At 43.5% G+C, this 18,968-nt stretch overlaps 1 pseudogene; it reads left to right on the top strand.

Moving 5' to 3' along the window:
- The first annotated feature begins 17,011 nt into the window (after window positions 1-17,011).
- On the top strand, window positions 17,012-18,529 carry LOC137097543 (ras-related protein Rab-19-like; annotated as a pseudogene).
- The last annotated feature ends 439 nt before the right edge of the window (window positions 18,530-18,968 follow it).

Consider the following 18,968-nt stretch of genomic DNA (forward strand, 5'->3'; position numbering starts at 1 on the left):
TTCTTTTCTTCTTTCTTTCTTTTTCTTTCCCCTCCTCCCCCGCTGCCCCTCCCTCCCCCCCCTTTTTTTCTTCCTCCCTCCTCCCCCGCTGCCCCTCCCTCCCCCCTTTTTTTCTCTTCCTCCCTCCTTCCCCGCTACCCCTCCCTCCCCCCCTTTTTTTCTTCTTTCTTTTTCTTTCCCCTCCTCTCCTGTTGCCCCTCCCTCCCCCCCTTTTTTTTTTTCCTCCCTCCTCCCCCGCTGCCCCTCCCCCCTTTTTTTCCTCCCTCCTTCCCCGCTACCCCTCCCTCCCCCCCTTTTTTTTTTGTTTTTTGTTTTTTTGTTTTGTTTTTTTTGTTTTGTTGTTGTTGTTGTTTTTTTTCTTTTTTGTCTTTTTTTGGAAACATGTCAAACATTAAAGGAAAGCTGGACCCCAAAGACCTAAAAGAACTGAAAGACCCGAAGGGTACCACCAGAAGACACTCAGTCACAGGACCACCTACCTTAGAAGAACCGAATACAAAAGAGATAGGGCCAAAAGAACCAGGGCTAAAAGATCTACTAAGGGAAATACAATCTGCGATACAAAACATATCCTCTAAACAAGATAAACTTCAAATAGAATTTCAGGCTAGGGCAGAAAAACAAGAGGCACAACAAAAAGTCATTCAATCAGAGATCGTAGAAATTAGAAGAGAATTCAAAGAAGAGATGCAAACAATGAAAGGAGAAATAACTGAGGCACTGCATGAAATAAAGGTAGTCAAAACCAACAATATGAAGATAGAAAAAGCACAGATAAAAATAGAAAAAAGAATGACCAGGGTAGAGAAACAAAGCCAGAGATTAGAAAAAGTTCAAGAAAAATTGGAACAAAATGAAAGTGATTACCAACTCCGTTTTAGGAATGTCATAGAGGCTGATAATGAAAATATTAGGGAAATTATTGTAGACCTATTAAACAAACTAATGGAAACTCCGAGACAGGAAATTGAAAATGGAATAGATAGAGTCTATAGGATTCAAACGAGCTACACTAAAAGGAATAAAACCCCTAGAGACATTGTGGTGAACTTCGTCAGAAAAAAGACCAGGGATGAGATACTGAAAATAAGCCACCAAAAGTCTGTCCAGTATAAAGAGGCTAATGTGACAATACTAAAAGAATTTCCACCTAACACCCTGACTAAAAGAAGAAAATATTTCTTCTTGACGGATGAACTAAAAAAGCTAAACATCAGATATCGCTGGGAAAAACAGGAAGGAATTATGGTTACCTACAAAGGGGAAAGACAGTGGCTTACCTCTGAGGAGAAAGCCAAGGAATTCTATAAAAGACTGGAAAAAGAGTTTAAAATCAGAACGACTTTGAGGCCAGAGGAAAAAAGGAAAAAATCTAAGAGGAAAAGAAGCACATCCCCTGATACCGGAAGAACGACTAAGGATCCTAAACTAACACAAGAAGATCTGGATGACGATGAGGAAGATGGCGATACGGACCTGGATGATATAAAAGAAAGAGATGGATGACTTTACACAAGAGGTAAAATTCTACTCTAATAATGTAAATGGTTTAAATTCTCCGAGTAATAGGAAATCCATCTTTAACCAAATAATAAAAGGAAAGTATAATATAGTAGCCCTACAGGAGACACATATAGCTCAGCGCCATACTGCACATTTAATCTACAAAAAGTTGGGTAGAATGTTTTATTCCTCAGCCCCCGAGAAGAAGAAAGGTGTAGTGTTATATATTGATGAAAACATCCCCTCAGAATGTATTTTCAAAGATCAGGAGGGCAGAATGTTGGGAGTTAAAATACTTATAGGATCTGAAAGCATTCTTATATGTAATATATATGCCCCCAACGGCTCTAAAAGGAAATTCGTGAAAACCTTGAAGGAGAGGATAGCATCTGAACCGTATAACCATCTGGTTATACTGGGAGACTTTAATGGTATTATCAATTATAAATTAGACAAGACCACTCCCTCAAATAAAAAAAAAACACAAAATACCAACACTTTACCGAGATGCTTCCTCGCCTGCCTGGAAGAATATGATCTTGAGGACGTCTGGAGGACTCTTAATGAAGATGTAAAAGACTACACATACTACTCTAACCGACATCGTGTGTGGTCCAGGATAGACATGATCTGGACCACCCGGTCAATCACATCCAAGGTAACAGAAATAAAAATACTCCCGAGGGACTACACCGACCATGGCCCAATAATAATGACAATTAATCATAGACAGGGTCCCAGAAAATGGCGCCTAGACGACAATCTACTCAAGATGGAAGAAGATATTAAAAGAAACAAGGAGAAAACGAAGGAATACTTCCAGATCAACAACAAAGAAGATATAAAGACTCAGACGGTGTGGGATGCATACAAAGCGGTCCTGCGAGGTCACCTAATTCAACAAAAATCAATTCGTAATAAACTCAAAAGGCTTCAAAAAACCCAGATAGAAAAACGGATATGCAAAGCAGAAAAAGATCTTAAAGATAATGCAGGCAACCAGATAATGAAAGAAAAGCTGGATCTACTGAAAAAAGAAAAACATCGATTGGACTCGGAAAGGATGGCGAAACAATTAAAGTTTATAAGGCAACGAGAGTTCGAAAATGGCAACAAAATAGGGAAACTCCTGGCCTGGAAAATTAGGAAAAAGATACAACAGCAACGAATATCCAAGATCAAAATAAAAAATAAAATATTGATAAAAGATGCCGAAATAGTAGAAACATTCCAAGCCTTCTTCCAAGATATATATAAGAGGAATGAAGTAAACGAAGAAGAGATAGTTAATTATATAAGTAATCAAAAACTAGAGAAGATATCAGAAGAGCAAAGATATGAGCTAAATAAAGAAATAACTAAGGAAGAAATTAAAAAATCAATTAAAGACCTTCGAAATAACAGAGCCCCTGGTCCGGATGGATATACGGCGTGTTTCTATAAAGCAATGGAAGACGACATCGTGGACACCTTAGGAAAAGTGATGAATGAAGCATTACAAAAAGGCATAATCCCAGAGTCCTGGAAATCGGCGGAAATCACCTTAATTCATAAGGAAGGGACGAACAAAGAGGATATAAAGAACTATCGACCAATTTCTTTGTTAAATAATGATTATAAAATATTTGCCAATATATTAGCAAACAGACTTAAAACCTTCCTTATGAAATGGATAGGGGAAGACCAAAATGGCTTCCTGCCTAATAGAAACATCAAGGACAATGTCAGAATCATCCTGGACACATTAGAATACTATGAAACCAATCATCAGAAGGAAATGACTTTGCTTGCCATAGACGCTGAGAAAGCGTTCGATAACATCAATTGGTGCTTCTTCAAGACGCTTTTCCAGGAAATGGACCTTGGCTTCCAATTTAGAAACGCGATAGATACCATTTACAAAGAACAGAGAGCCAAACTAATAATTAATGGTCTATACTCGGATGAACTCCAAATTGAGAAGGGCACTAGACAGGGGTGCCCCCTCTCCCCCCTAATTTTCATCTTCGCCCTAGAGATTTTATTGAGGGAAATAAGGGCAGACAAAAACCTATGTGGATTAAGAATTGATAAACAAGAGCTCAAGGTAAGAGCCTTCGCAGATGACATCATTTGCGTAGTGGAAAACCCAAGGACAAATATAATCAAATGGTTGGAGAAAATCGAGAAATACGGAAAAGTGGCGGGGTTTAGGCTGAACAAGGAAAAAACAATATTGTTATCAAAAAATATGACTAAAACTAACCAAGAGAAATTAGAAGAACTTACGGGTATTAAAATATCAAACAAGATCAAATATCTGGGAATATGGGTAGCCCAAAGGAATCTACATCTACTCAAAAACAACTATACAGTAAAGTGGCGAGAAATTAAGAAGGAATTGGAGAAATGGAGTAAATTAAACTTATCACTCTTGGGCAGAATAGCGGCCATTAAAATGAATGTCCTTCCGAAATTGCTATATCTTTTCCAGAACCTACCAATCATCCGAAATAACAAGGTATTCAAAGAATGGGACAGAGAGATTTCGAAATTCATCTGGAAACACAAAAGGCCAAGAATAAAATATACACTTATGACTATGCAAATCAATAAAGGAGGCTTTGGTCTACCGAATCTACGTCTATACCATGATGCGTGCGCCCTGTCCTGGGTACGGGATTGGTCAAGATTTTCCAACATTAAAACCCTGACCATAGAGGGCTTCGATCTTCGCAAAGGGTGGCACTCGTATCTTTGGTATGGGGGAGGGAAAACCGAAAGTAACTTCGGGAACCACTTCGTTAGATCGGCGCTCCTGAAGGTGTGGAATAAATACAAGGGACATTATTTCCACAAAACACCGCTATGGATCTCCCCCCTGGAGGCTAAGCAACGCAGACTGTTAGGGTGGACCTATTGGCCGTCCTACAAAGATATCTTGCATAAAAATAATGGTGTCATTGAATTAAGGTCACAGGAAGACATAGCTAAGGACTTTAGCAACGTTTCGTGGTACCAGTATGCCCAAATTAAAGAAAGTTACAAAGAAGATAAGAAAATAGGTTTCGGTGATGAAAACGACCTATGGGGAAGGATTCTGAAGAAGGATAGGAAAGTAGTAACATCTATTTACCAGAACTTATTGGGATGGGCTACTGAAACTGAGGCAGTTAAACATTCTATGATTTTGTGGGCCAAAAATATAGGAAAACCTCTCCCCTTAAAGGAATGGGAAATAATTTGGATGAAACGATTAAAGTATACCTATTCATCAGATATGAAAGAGAACTGGCTAAAAATGCTTCATCGCTGGTATCTCTCACCTCAGATGATAGCTAAAATGTATAGGAATACGGACAACAGATGTTGGAAATGTAAAGTGAGGGAGGGATCTTTTTACCATCTTTGGTGGCTATGCCCAAAAGCGAAAGAATATTGGAGGTCTATACATAACGAGTGTAGGAAAATCCTAAAATTAGAAATTCCAATGCTCCCAGAACTATATTTATTAGGAATGTTTGATAAAAAGCTGTTCCCCAATAACAACATGGAAAAACTATTTATTTTCTTTACTACAGCCGCTAGAATGATATATGCTAAAATGTGGAAGCAAGAACTGACACCAACTATGATCCAGTGGCTAGGAAAGCTGATAGAAATTCAAGAGATGGATGAACTGACCTTTTGGTTAAGACAAAACACTGGAAAAGGCTTTGAAATGACAGACTGGAGTTTGCTTAAAAATTACATCGAGAATGAAAGATATGGGAATATCGGGTCGGACTAAGACCGCTCTATGAGAGGATGTAGCAAATGCACCAATGTTTAAAACAAATGTAATATTAAAAATAGGAATCGCACTTTAAAGAATGCAAATTTAGAATACTAAGAAAAGGAAATAAGGTTTTAAGAAATAATATGTATTGTTACAAAAAAGTTAGTATAAAACCATTTTAAGAAATGAGGAGAGAAAGGCTGTAATAACTTTATTTATTGTATAAATTGTCCCCCATGCGGGAGAACTAACCATTGTAAATGATTGGTGAGGGGAAGTCGGTTTTATAGGGGGGGGGGGAGGGGGGGATCCAAGGGGCACCGTATGTACGTTTGTTGGTTAGATATGTTTGTGTTTCACACCTGGGAGTAACTCGCTGTACCTCTAGGCGTACTTATTACTAGGTTGTACTCGTTGTTCTGTCTCGTCTTTGTCACGTCATTGTTTCACTGTTCTCCTCTATTTATTGTAAACGCAAAACCAATAAAAATAAAATAATAATAATAACAAAATGGATGCAAAAAACTTTGCCTATTTCCTGAGCTGTCCTGGCCTAAAGGTAGGCAATTCATCACAATTGTTTTCCACAAATAAGGTATTTGCATCCAATGATTAGCAGACATTTTCAGCTGGTACGTCTCTGGAGCTCTCCCCTCACCTGTAATTTAGCAATCTCCATGTTGACATTTCTAGTTACTCTGTATGCAGTATGTTCTGGTAAAGTCCTCTGTGGCTCTGTGGTTCAGTCAGCTAAGTTGCTTGGTTGTTTCCCAATTTCCTCCAGGGCTTTCGAGGAGCCAAAGTTGCTGCTCAGCTATCCAGAAACACTCCAGAGTATGACATGAGTGAATTTGTTTTTAGAATAGAATTAAATTAAAGTGTACTGAGAAAGTATGTTTAAAGTTGATGGTGGGTGTTTTCCTGGATGATCTGTAATAAATTAAAATAATTGATTTATCTGGGAACAGAGAATAATGAACGGGGAAATGTTAGTAGGAACCTTACTATGGAGTGCTATCAACCATTAATTAATGATAGTAATTATAATAATGAATAATAAAATGAACTTTCATGATAAAATGATAGATGTGAAGACAGGGGAGGCCAAGGGACAGTTCCACCTTGTCTCCTGCATATGCCATCAGTTGGAGACCCCTCCCCACAGCACCAACCACCGATCTGAGCCAGAGTGAAGACATGGGGGACCAGGGGACAGTTCCACCTTGTCTCCTGGATATGCCATCAGTTGTATACCCCTCCCCCCAGCACCAACCACCACTGTGAGCCAGAGTGAAGACATGGGAGGCCAGGGGACAGTTCCACCTTGTCTCCTGTATATGTCATCAGTTGGAGACCCCTCCCCCAAGCACCAACCACCGATCTGAGCCAGAGTGAAGACATGGGAGTCCAGGGGACAGTTCCACCTTGTCTCCTGCATATGCCATCAGTTGGAGACCCCTCCCCCCAGCACCAACCACCGCTGTGATCCAGAGTGAAGATAGGGGAGGCCAGGAGACAGTTCCACCTTGTCTCCTGCATATGCCATCAGTTGGAGACCCCTCCCCCCAGCACCAACCACCGATCTGAGCGAGAGTGAAGACATGGGAGTACAAGGGACAGTTCCACCTTGTCTCCTGCATATGCCATCAGTTGGAGGCCCCTCTCCCCAGCACCAACCACCGATCTGAGCCAGAATGAAGACATGGGAGACCAGGGGACAGTTCCACCTTGTCTCCTGCATATGCCATCAGTTGGAGGCCCCTCCCCCCATCACCAACCACCGATCTGAGCCAGAGTGAAGACATGGGAGTCCAGGGGACAGTTCCACCTTGTCTCCTGCATATGCCATCAGTTGGAGGCCCCTCCCCCCAGCACCAACCACTGCTGTGATCCAGAGTGAAGACATGGGAGTCCAGGGGACAGTTCCACCTTGTCTCCTGCATATGCCATCAGTTGGAGGCCCCTCTCCCCAGCACCAACCACCGATCTGAGCCAGAATGAAGACATGGGAGACCAGGGGACAGTTCCACCTTGTCTCCTGCATATGCCATCAGTTGGAGGCCCCTCCCCCCATCACCAACCACCGATCTGAGCCAGAGTGAAGACATGGGAGTCCAGGGGACAGTTCCACCTTGTCTCCTGCATATGCCATCAGTTGGAGGCCCCTCCCCCCAGCACCAACCACTGCTGTGATCCAGAGTGAAGACATGGGAGTCCAGGGGACAGTTCCACCTTGTCTCCTGCATATGCCATCAGTTGGAGACCCCTCCCCCCAGCACCAACCACCGATCTGAGCCAGAGTGAAGACATGGGAGTCCAGGGGACAGTTCCACCTTGTCTCCTGCATATGCCATCAGTTGGAGACCCCTCCCCCCAGCACCAACCACCGCTGTGATCCAGAGTGAAGATAGGGGAGGCCAGGAGACAGTTCCACCTTGTCTCCTGCATATGCCATCAGTTGGAGACCCCTCCCCCCAGCACCAACCACCGATCTGAGCGAGAGTGAAGACATGGGAGTCCAAGGGACAGTTCCACCTTGTCTCCTGCATATGCCATCAGTTGGAGGCCCCTCTCCCCAGCACCAACCACCGATCTGAGCCAGAGTGAAGACATGGGAGACCAGGGGACAGTTCCACCTTGTCTCCTGCATATGCCATCAGTTGGAGGCCCCTCCCCCCATCACCAACCACCGATCTGAGCCAGAGTGAAGACATGGGAGTCCAGGGGACAGTTCCACCTTGTCTCCTGCATATGCCATCAGTTGGAGGCCCCTCCCCCCAGCACCAACCACTGCTGTGATCCAGAGTGAAGACATGGGAGTCCAGGGGACAGTTCCACCTTGTCTCCTGCATATGCCATCAGTTGGAGACCCCTCCCCCCAGCACCAACCACCACTCTGCACCAGAGTGAAGATAGGGGAGACCAGGGGACAGTTCCACCTTGTCTCCTGAGCTATGCTAATTTATTAATATAATATAATATATTGTATATACATATAATATTTATAATATTATAATGTAATACAGTATAATACGAATAATATGATATTATAATTATATATTTCATATTATATGTAATATTACTAATAATATTACAATATAATTGTATAGTACAATATAGTGATGTATAGCGCTGATATTGTATTGTGCTCATGGTATAATGTATTGTATGTGTGTGTGTGAGAGAGAGAGTGTGTGTATCTTGTAAACCGCTCTGAGTCCCCTTTGGGGTGAGAAGGGCGGCATATAAATGTGGCAAATAAATAAAATAAATAAATGCTGGTGGCGTGAATTGTACTATAACAGAGGTAAATTTCACATGCTTAGTACTACTGTGAAATATCTCTTTTACCCTAGATTACAGCACGTTGATACCATCATCATAATATGACTACATCCTACAGAAACCTGAGATTTGCAGTTTGGTGAGATACCACAGTGGCTCTCAACCTGTGGGTCCCCAGGTATTTTGGCCTAAAACTCCCAGAAATCCCAGCCAGTTTACAAGCTGTTAGGATTTCTGGGAGTTGGAGGCCAAAACATCTGGGGACCCACAGGCTGAGAGCCACTGAGGTATCAGATCTCTTTGACAGAGAAAGCCAACAACCTTGTAAAAGTACAGCTCCCATGTTTCTATAACATTGTGTCATGGCAATTAAAGTGGTGTCAAACTGCATTAATTCTACAGTGTGGATGAACCCTAAGAGATAAAGATGTGTACTGATGCCTCCTGATGGATTAAACAAATCTCAAAAAATATTGTGATTTTCCTATTCTTTTTTGTATATGAAGTTTCTTTATGTTTCCCAGAATAACTGTGGATAATAACAAACCCTATATTTGTACCATACCTGTGGTGGAATGATCTTGGAGCCTTAGTGGACAGCAAGTTGAACATGAGCCAACAGTGTTCAACACATCATCACACTTGGTCTTTTGGATTATTGCTTCCAAGTTTTCAAGTGACTGTTTTTACATGGACAATATATTGTATTACTTGTAAATACTTTTATTATTTTTGCTGAAGCTACATTTATTCTTTAATAAACTGCTTTGCTTATACACCGAACTCTGGAGTGTGAGATTCGGTTCAGAGATGTCTTTCCAGTCCTAGTGTGCGACACTGCAGGAACACAGAAGCAAAGCATCCTTGACAGATGGCCATGCCATTAATTGGAGCACCCGGTGGCGCAGTGGGTTAAACCCCTGTGCCAACAGGACTGAAGACCGACAAGTCGCAGGTTCGATTCTGGGGAGAGGCGGATGAGCTCCCTCTATCAGCTTCAGTTCCTCATGTGGTTTTTTTTGTCGTGTCAGGAGTCACTCCTGGTCAGGAGCAAGTCGCTCCTGGTGTGAGAGAATTGGCTATCTGCAAGGACGTTGCCCAGGGGATGCCTGGATGATTTGATGTTTTTATCATTCTTGTGGGAGGCTTCTCTCATGTCCCCGCATGAGGAGCTGGAGCTGATAGAGGTGACATGATAGAGGTCTCATGCGGTGACATGAGAGAAGCCTCCCACAAGGATGATAAAACATCAAAATCATCCGGGCGTCCCCTGGGCAACGTCCTTGCAGACGGCCAATTCTCTCACAACAGGATGTTCCTGACATGACCAAAAAAATGCCATTAATTGTATCAAAATAAAAACTGTGGGAATAATAATGTATAGGGGCAATGTGGTATCTCTCATAATATCTATTTCTGCCTCCAGTAATTTTTTTTCTTTTCGCTGTGTGAAACAAATTCCTTGGAGGTATACATTTCCATGCATGCTGGTTGCTGGTTGCTTCTAGATTGAGAGAATCAGCCGTCTACGAAGACGTTGCCCAGGGGACGCCCGGATGTCTTGCAATCCTGCGAGGAGGCTTCTCTCATGGCAGCCAATAGTGAAAGGACCAAAGCAGAGACATCTCCAGCTCATCCCCTGTTTGGGTATCAGCCAGCACGCCAATGACTTAAATCCAGACATAGTTTTCTAAGATCTACAGAGACACTCGCTGGAACACCCCAGCAAGTGAGAGTCCAAAAGTGGCAGGCTCAAACCCAGAACCTCAACCAATGGCTGATACCAAATGAGAGACTCCCCCCTGGGCACACAGAGGACTGGGTGACTTGGAAGTCGCTGAACAGGCTGCACTCTGGCACCACGAGATGAAGAGCCAACCTTCAGAAATGGGGCCACAAAGAGGAATCCTCGACATGCGAGTGTGGAGAAGAGCAAACCACTGACCACCAACTGCAATGCAACCTGTGCCCTGCCACATGCACAATGGAGGACCTTTTTGCAGCTACACCAGAAGCACTCCAAGTAGCCAGATACTGGTCAAAGGACATTTAATCAACTACCAAACTCACACATTTTGTATTTTCTCTGTTTGTTTGCTTTGTTCTGTTAGAAATGTAATATAACTGTCTGGCTGCCCTGACATGAGAAATAAATAAATTTCCATGCAAAAGCCCATTCTTGTCCAATCTTATTTTGCAAAGCATGGTAACTATCTGGGTTTAATATGATGTTCCTAATTGTTCGCATATCTTTTTCAATAAAGCAAAACAAAATTCCGAATTTGCAAACAAAACTGACAACGAACTGTCTGGTGTCAAATCCCAGAGAGAAATGTTCTGGCATGCTGGGGACTCGAAGGTTATTTTCTAAACCATTGTTTCCAGTGGTTGCTGTGACAGCACTTCTTTAATTTCTTATTGTGTCTGCATTCAGTGGAATGTGTTTGGTTTTGCCTGCCTCAGCAACTGTGAGATTTGAAATTTCACAAGGGTGGAATGGACAGGAAATGAAATTGCGCCGTTGTTCAGATAATGAGCCCTTCTATATTATAGCAACTAGCAGCAATCCTCTAGCTGTATTCAAGGCAAGCAAAACCAAGTTTTAAAGATGGATTTTTGAAAGTATGATGTTTGCTGACATTCATGTACAGTATATGTCCAATTCTGGGCACCACAATTCAAGAGAGATATTGACAAGCTGGAATGTGTCCAGAGGAGGGTGACTAAAATGATCAAGGGTCTGGAGAACAAGCCCTATGAGGAGCGGCTTAAGGAGCTGGGCATGTTTAGCCTGAAGAAGAGAAGGCTGAGAGGGGATATGATAGCCATGTATAAATATATGAGAGGAAACCACAGGGAGGAGGGAGCAAACTTGTTTTCTGCTTCCTTGGAGACTAGGTCGCGGAACAATGGCTTCAAACTACAAGAGAGAAGATTCCATCTGAACATGAGGAAGAACTTCCTGACTGTGAGAGCCGTTCAGCAGTGGAACTCTCTGCCCCGGAGTGTGGTGGAGCCTCCTTCTTTTGGAAGCTTTTAAACAGAGGCTGGATGGCCATCTGTCAGGGGTGATTTGAATGAAATATTCCTGCTTCTTGGCAGAGGGTTGGACTGGATGGCCCATGAGGTCTCTTCCAACTCTTTGATTCTATGATTCTATGATTCTATGCCAATGTGTCTGCCTGTCTAGTCTCTATAATGTATGACATTGGATAGCAGGAACTATTCCATCAACTCTACTGAGATACCAGCTCTATTTGGCTTTTTTCTCGCCCACAACAATATTCTGAATGGATTCCATCTATAGCAGCGTTTCTCAACCTGAGGATTGGGATCCTTGGGGAGTCACAAGGAGGTTCTTGTAGGTTTTTTCGGGCTATAGGGCCATGTTCTAGAGGCATTTCTCCTGACGTTTCGCCTGCATCTATGGCAAGCATCCTCAGAGGTAGTGAGGTCTGTTGGAAATAGGAAAATGGGTTTATATATCTGTGGAATGACTGGGGTGGGGCAAAGAGCTCTCTGCTGAAGCTAGGTGTGAATGTTTCAGCTGACCACCTTCATTAGCATTTGAAGGCCTGGCTGAGCCGGGGAAAATGTTCTGTTGAGAGGTGTTAAGAAGTGTCTGGTTGTTTCCTCTCTGCTGTTTTGCTGTTGTAAGCAGGTCGCAGGTTCGAATCCGGGGAGAGGCGGATGAGCTCCCTCTATCAGCTCCAGCTCCTCATGCGGGGACATGAGAGAAGCCTCCCACAAGGATGTTAAAAACATCAAATCATCCGGGCATCCCTTGGGCAACGTCCTTGCAGACAGCCAATTCTCTCACACCAGAAGCGACTTGCAATTTCTCAAGTCGCTCAAGTCGGAGCTTTTTTGTTGAATTCCAGGGCCAGAGAAGCAGATGGCGGAAACAGAAAAATGGCCTGCCTCAGGGGAGCGTGCTTGCTCCATCCATGTTCAACATCTACACAAATGACCAGCCACTGCCAGAAGGGACAGAGAGTTTCATCTATGCTGATGATCGCACCATTACTACTCAAGCAGGGAGCTTTGAGACAGTAGAACAGAAGCTCTCCGAAGCTCTAGGTGCTCTTACTGCCTATTACAGGGAAAACCAGCTGATCCCCAATCCATCCAAAACACAGACATGTGCCTTTCATCTCAAGAACAGAGAAGTATCCCTGAAGATCACCTGTGAAGGAATCCCACTGGAGCATTGCAGCGCACCCAAATACCTGGGAGTCACTCTGGACCGTGCTCTTACCTACAAGAAGCACTGCCTGAACATCAAGCAAAAAGTGGGTGCTAGAAACAATATCATACGAAAGCTGACTGGCACAACCTGGGGATCACAGCCAGACACAGTGTAGACATCTGCCCTTGCGCTGTGCTACTCTGCTGCTGAGTATGCATGCCCAATGTGGAACACATCTCACCACACTAAAACAGTGGATGTGGCTCTTAATGAGACATGCCGCATTATCACGGGGTGTCTGCGCCCTACACCACTGGAGAAATTACACTGCTTAGCCGGTATTGCACCACCTGACATCCGCCGGCAAGTAGCAGCCAATAGCGAAAGGACCAAGGCAGAGACATCTCCAGCTCATCCCCTGTTTGGATATCAGCCAGCACATCAACGACTTAAATCTAGAAATAGTTTTCTAAGATCTACAGAGACACTCGCTGGAACACCTCAGCAAGCGAGAGTCCAAAAGTGGCAGGCTCAAACCCAGCACCTCAACCAATGGCTGATACCAAATGAGAGACTCCCTCCTGGGCACACAGAAGACTGGGTGACTTGGAAGGCACTGAACAGACTGCGCTCTGGCACCACGAGATGCAGAGCCAACCTCAAGAAATGGGGCTACAAAGTGGAATCCATGATATGCGAGTGTGAAGAAAAGCAAAAAAGCAAACCACTGACCACCTGCTGCAATGCAACCTGAGCCCTGCTACATGCACAATGGAGGACCTTCTTGCAGCAACACCAGAAGCACTCCAAGTGGCCAGATACTGGTCAAAGGACATTTAACCAACTACCAAACTCACAAGTTTTGCATTTGTCTGTTTGTTTGCTTTGTTCTGTTAGAAATGTAATATAATGGACTGGTTTCTCTGACACGACAAATAAATAAATAAGTCGCTCCTGACATGACAAAAAAAATCTATAGTATAGAATTAACACAACCTGTCACTGTTTTACAATGGTTTTAATTATTTTAATAGAAATGAGAAGCATTTCTATTTCAGAATAATCTCACTCAGCTCTGCTTTAAATATAGACATACAATTGCTGGAATCCTATATGACATGTTATATTACATAACTTTATGCATACCTAGCTACATAGCACTAAGAAACCCCTTTACTGAATTACAAAGTAGTGTAATGGGACACCATCTAGAGACCCATACACATTGCATATGAAAAGTATTTCTTTACCAGATACATTCTTTCTCTGGGCTGCCTCATCACCGTGAAGACATGATGTGATCGGAAAGCATATTATTTTGGACTCCAGCCAGCCATCTGGGAATCCTTTGCATGTACCTGAAACAGAACAGGAGTAGGGCATGCTAAGGTGTGTAGCATCCCCAGTTCTACCTGAAAGCCGAATTGGTGGCCGCAGGCAACTTGAATGGGAGCCAAATTGAGCACCTGGCTCAGGGGCTGGATGCCTGCCAGTTTTATATCATATTCTGTTCCTTGAATTATAGTGTCTGGGGACCCCTTTCATGGCTCATTGTTGTACATCTTTCTCAAACTAATTCCTCACTGAAAGATGTTTGAAATCCAACGATGTGTTCCCCTCTCTCTAGCCCCTCCCCAACTTCCTAACAATTCGGAGCTGCTGACACTTGTCCTGTTAGGTCAAAGAAGAATTTATTTGAAGACGGTGGGTCTCTCTCAAGAAGTAAAATGAAATTAGTTCTTTGATCAGCCTTCCGTGAAGTCGTAATTGCCCCAAGAGTCATGAATTAGAGATAGAATCATAGAACCATAGAATCCTAGAGATGGAAGCAACCTCATGGGCCATCCAGTCCAACCCCCTGCCAAGAAACAGGAATATTGCATTCAAATCACCCCTGACAAATGGCCATCCAGCCTCTGCTTAAAAGCTTCCAAAGAAGGAGCCTCCACCACACTCCGGGGCAGAGAGTTCCACTGCTGAACAGCTCTCACAGTCAGGAAGTTCTTCCTAATTTTCAGATGGAATCTCCTCTCTTGTAGTTTGAAGCCATTGTTCCGCGTCCTAGTCTCCAAGGAAGCAGAAAACAAGCTTGCTCCCTCCTCCCTGTGGCTTCCTCTCACATATTTATACATGGCTATCATATCTCCTCTCAGCCTTCTCTTCTTCAGGCTAAACATGCCCAGCTCCCTAAGCCGCTCCTCATAGGGCTTGTTCTCCAAACCCTTGATCATTTTAGTCGCCCTCCTCTGGACACATTCCAGCTTGTCAATATCTCTCTTGAATTGTGGTGCCCAGAATTGGACACAATATTCCAGATGTGGTCTAACCAAAGCGGAATAGAGGGGTAGCATTACTTCCTTAGATCTAGACACTATGCTCCTATTGATGCAGGCCAAAATCCCATTGGCTTTTTTTGCCGCCACATCACATTGCCGCCACTTCAAGGATGCCATCCATCCATCTTGCCCTTGGTCGGCCCCTCTTCCTTTTGCCTTCCACTTTCCCCAGCATAATTGTCTTCTCTAGGCTTTGCTGTCTCCTCATGATGTGGCCAAAGTTCTTCAACTTTGTGTCTAGTATCCTTCACTCCAGTGAGCAGTCGGGCTTTATTTCCTGGAGGATGGACTGGTTGGATCTTCTCGCAGTCCAAGGCACTCTCAGCACTTTCCTCCAGCACCACAGTTCAAAAGCATCTATCTTCCTTTGCTCAGCCTTCCCTAAGGTCCAGCTCTCACATCCGTAGGTTACTACAGGGAATACCATGGCTTTACTAGGCGGATCTTTGTTGCCAGTCTGATGTCTCTACTCTTTACTATTTTATCGAGATTGGACATTGCTCTCCTCCCAAGAAGTAAGCGTCTTCTGATTTCCTGGCCACAGTCTGCATCTGCAGTAATCTTTGCGCCTAGAAATACAAAGTCTGTCACGGCATCCACATTTTCTCCCTCTATTTCCTCTATTTCTGTGAAGAGTCATGAATCTATATATATATAAATGCTCTGTGCATAATGAGTTCCTTAAAAACAAAAGAACCAATGAACGAAATCACACCAAATTTGGCAAGAAAGCGTCTCACAACACAAGGAGTGACCATCACTCAAAAGATTTGGGAGATGTAGTTGCTGGAATTTATAGTTCACCTACAGTCAAAGAGCATTCTGAACTCCATCAACGAGGGAATTGAATCAAACTTGGCACCAGAACTCCCATGACCCACAGACAACACTAGAAGGGTTTGGTGGGCATTGACCTTGAGTTTGGGAGTTGTAGTTCACCTACATCCAGAGAGCACTGTGGACTCAAACAATGATGGATCTGGACCAAACTTGGCACAAGCACTCAATACGCCCAAATATGAACACAGATAGAGTTTGGGGAAAATAGAATCTTGACATTTCAGAGTTGTAGTTACTGGGATTTATAGTTCACCTACAATCAAAGAGCATTCTGAACCCCACGAACGACAGAATCGGGGCAAACTTCCCACACAGAACCCATCATAACAACAGAAAATACTGAAGGCCATCCAATCCAACTCCCTTCATCAGGGCAAGAAAACGTAATCAAAGTCCTCCTGACAAAGAGCCATCCAGCCATAGATATAGATAGATAGATAGATAGATAGATAGATAGATATGATTCACGCACACAGAGATATAGTATCACAGATTTGAAAGGGACCCCTAAAGAAGGACAATGATATGTTGCATGTTCCAGAGTAGGCAAACCAAACAATCTCCACATCAACACTGACCCATAAACAACAAGGAATACTGTTTACCCACAAGCATAAAGGAATTGCATTTATTAGAAACCATTACTTTATTTTCCAGATCACCAGACTGGGCCACAGCAACACGTGGCAGGGGACAGCTAGTTAGATATAGAATCATAGAGTTATAGAATCATAGAGTTGGAAGCAACCTCATGGGCCATCCAGTTCAATCCCCTGCCAAGAAGCAGGAATATTGCATTCAAAGCACCCCTGACAGATGGCCATCCAGCCTCTGTTTAAAAGCTTCCAAAGAAGGAGCCTCCCCCACACTCTGGGGCAGAGAGTTCCACTGCTGAACAGCTCTCACAATCAGGAAGTTCTTCCTAATGTTCAGATGGAATCTCCTTTCTTATAGTTTGAAGACATTATTCCACCTCTCCAGGGTAGCAGAAAACAAACTTTCTCCCTCCTCCCTATGACTTCCTCTCACATATTTATACATGGCTATCATGTCTCCTCTCCATCAGTTTGCAACCCATCTTACTACTAGACAGTTGTAGCTATGTATGTCGTGAGAAAGAATGAGCTAAACCTACAATGCATGGAAAGAAGAACCAAGTCAAGGAATCGGTCAGGAAGCAGGATCATGGCTTTCTCCGACACAGAGGTGGATGAGGACTTTGACTACTTATTTATTTATTTATTTACTTTACTTCTATACCGCTGTTCTCAGCCCGGAGGCGACTCACAGCGGTTCACAGCACACAGGCAACAGCAAAATTCAATGCACCAATATAAAAAACAGTTAACAACCTAATCTAATACACAGTTAGTACACAATTACTATAATAACCATTCACTAGCGTCTCATCACTGAAAAACATGATCCAGATTCGTCATCCATTGTTCCATTCCTATGTCATTACCAATCATTGCACTAAATTATTCGAACGCCTGCACAAATAACCAGGTCTTTACTTTTTTGTGGAATACCATTAGAGATGGTGCTAATCTAATGTCTGTGGGAAGGGCGTTCCACAGCCGAGGAGCCACGACCGAGAAGGCCCTATCTCTCATCCCTGCCAGCCGTGCTTGTGAGGCTGGCGGGATCGAGAGCAGGGCCTCCCCGGAATATCTCAATATCCTGGTGGGTTCATAGGCCGAGATGCGGTCGGACAGGTAGCTTGGGCCGGAACCGTTTAGGGCTTTAAAAGTCAACGCCAGCACTTTGAATTGAGCCCGGTAGCAAATCGGTGGCCAGTGGAGTTGGCACAACAGGGGGGTTGTATGCTCCCTGCGTTCCGCTCCTGTTAGAATCATGGCTGCCGAGCGTTGGACTAGTTGAAGCTTCCGAGCCGTCTTCAAAGGCAACCCCACGTAGAGAGCATTGCAGTAGTCTAGGCGGGATGTAACCAGAGCGTGGACTACCGTGGCCAAGTCAGACTTCCCAAGGTACAGGCACAGCTGGCGCACAAGTTTGTTCAAGATCATTCTGATTGGAGACTCGAATGTGGGAAAGACCTGCATGGTCCATCGGTTCAAGTCAGGACAATACCATGCAAAGCAACAGAATACTATTGGGGTAGACTTCACAGTGCGTCCACTTGAGATTGATGGCAAAAAGGTCAAGATACAGATGTGGGATACAGCTGGCCAAGAACGCTTCCGGACAATAACCCAAAGTTATTATCGTAGTGCCCATGGAGCTATCCTTGCCTATGATATGACCAGACAGTCCACTTTTGAATCTATTCCTCATTGGATTCATGAGATTGAAAAATTCGGTGCTGCTAATCTGGTTCTAATGGTGATTGGGGACAAGGCGGATTAAGCAGACAAGCGGCAAGTGCTGTTTGAAAATGCTTGCATGCTAGCCAAGAAACATGGTCTTTTAGCTGTGCTGGAGACTTCAGCCAAGGAGGCCTAAAACATTGTTGAGGTCTTCACACTGATGGCCAAAGAGCTGATAGCCAGGAATACCTTACAGCTCCATGGAGAGAGCAGTCATCTCGAGAACATCCACCTGGACACCCGACCAATAATAGCCAGTCAGGCTGAGAGCTCCAGTTGCTCCTGTTGATGAAATGCTCTGTGGGGGAAAATACTAGGCCTGGGTAACAACGCAAAAATTTGTTTCTAAAATCGATTTGTATTTGGGGGTTTTTTTATTTTGATATTTAAAATAATTACAAAATTTTCCTTTTAAAAAGTTCGATATTTACGAAATTTCGTAAATGGTAAAAAATTAACGAATCGATTTCCGAAACAATAACGAATCGATTCGTTAATGGCGGACGCGACCGCGAAATACGCTAAAAAACCTCCAAAAACTTCTGAAGCTTCCCTCTCCCTCTGTTCTTGACTGTTGGTGTGATATTATAATTTTTTTTCACTAATTAAACCATAAAACTGGCCCAGGCATGCGGAAATAATAACGAAACGACCTCAGAACAATAACGAAACGAATACAATAACGAAATACGAAGCATTTACAAAACGTGTTTAAAAATTCGTTTTTT

The sequence above is a fragment of the Anolis sagrei genome, chromosome 8 (assembly GCF_037176765.1).
Source record: "Anolis sagrei isolate rAnoSag1 chromosome 8, rAnoSag1.mat, whole genome shotgun sequence".
Classification (NCBI taxonomy): Eukaryota; Metazoa; Chordata; class Lepidosauria; order Squamata; family Dactyloidae; genus Anolis; species Anolis sagrei.